This window comes from Grammomys surdaster, unplaced genomic scaffold (assembly GCF_004785775.1).
Source record: "Grammomys surdaster isolate TR1022 unplaced genomic scaffold, NIH_TR_1.0 946, whole genome shotgun sequence".
In the NCBI taxonomy this organism is placed as follows: domain Eukaryota; kingdom Metazoa; phylum Chordata; class Mammalia; order Rodentia; family Muridae; genus Grammomys; species Grammomys surdaster.
The window spans coordinates 438,033-439,534 of record NW_021605365.1 but is presented as its reverse complement, the minus strand read 5'-3'; the positions used below and the strand labels follow the sequence as shown (position 1 = coordinate 439,534).

At 47.3% G+C, this 1,502-nt stretch overlaps 1 protein-coding gene across 1 annotated transcript in view; it reads right to left on the bottom strand.

The window, feature by feature from the left end:
* The window catches only part of Cib4 (calcium and integrin binding family member 4), a 55,589-nt gene that overhangs the window by 12,605 nt on the left and 41,482 nt on the right, over positions 1 to 1,502 (bottom strand). The gene's annotated exons all lie outside the window — the stretch shown is intronic.

Below are 1,502 nucleotides of genomic sequence, written 5' to 3'. Positions count from 1 at the left end.
AGAGAGAGAGAGAGAGAGAGAGAGAGAGAGAGAGAGAGAGAGAGAGAGAGAACACCCAGTACACATGCACACACGCACGCATGCACACCAAATTAGATTCCCAAATTACCAAGGGCCATGCAGTTTTAGCATCTCTGGTTTCCTCAGACCGGCCCTGGCCTTGGCCCACGAGCTTCCTCCTATGCTCACCTTCCTCCACATAGGTTTGTGACGTCCCAGCAGCCATTTGCCAGCTCAGACATACTTAGCTATTACAGCTTGCAACTCTTCCTCCAGCCCTGGGAACAGACAGGTGGTGAGGGCTTTGGGGTGAGGGGGCAGACCTCCTTGGAGTTTGCTATCACTTGGATATAATTGTCTCCCCAAAGCCTGTGTGTTAAAGGTTTACTCTCCAGGAGGTAGTAGAAGCTTTAGAAGGTGGGGCATAGTGAGAGATGGTAGGACATTGGAAAGACGTCTGTTGCCTCACCATAGGCCCCAAAGCAATGGCACCAGTTGACCAAAGGCTGAAGCTATAAAGGTGCGATTACTTTCTAACATGACCACCGCAGGTATTGTATTACAGTAACTGCCAATTACTATAGATTTTAGTGAGAACCACATGGAGGCGAGCTTGACAGTCTTTAAAAGTAGCAAGTTCTGCTTTGACCACAGCCTCTGCTTACTGTCTAGACTCCAATCCATTCCCAGCTCCCAGGATACCTTTCTCCAGTTGCTCAGTGCCCCCACCCCTGCCTGTTCTCAAGTTGCCTGACAACAAACCTTATCAAACTCCCAACTCTCTTGTATTTCAAAACAAACCCTAATACCTAATACCTCCCTCAAATCCCTGTTCTTAAATGTACCTCAACTAAAGCCGCCTGACCCTGTAAACCTGCAGAACAGATCTGAGTGTACAGTAGAGCCCCAGCCTCCAAAATTTTAATCAGATGGAGTGTTTCTCTGGTTTGTTTCTAGCTCCCTTTTCTGTGATAAGGTATCTCTTCAGAGCTCCATGTTTTATGCAAAGGGGTTTAGGCCAGCGTCTCTGCTTCAGCTGTGCAATGGACTATCATCTATATTGGGCACCAGTGGAGAGTCAGCAGAGAAATTTTCAAATTAGGTTCCCAGGCTGGCAATGAAACATAGCAATAGAGCATTTGCCTCGAATGTGTGACATCTTGGGTTAGGTCCCCACCCCATCCCTACCCCTTCTCAAACACACACACACACACACTTGCACACACACACAGCTACTAAGGGTTTATACCAGTGGTTCTCAACCTGTGGGTCACGTGAGGCCATTGGAAAACACAGATATTTATAGTGATTCATAACAGCAGCAAAATTACAGTTATGAAGTAACAATGAAAATAATTTTATAGTCGGGGGTCACCACAACATGAGGAGGGTCACAGCATTAGGAAGGTTGAAAGCCTCTTGCTCTATACAGTCTCATGATCTCTAGGGCTGCCCTGGGTTAGCCAAGGCTTAGCTCTAGGGCTGCCATGGGTTAGCCAAGG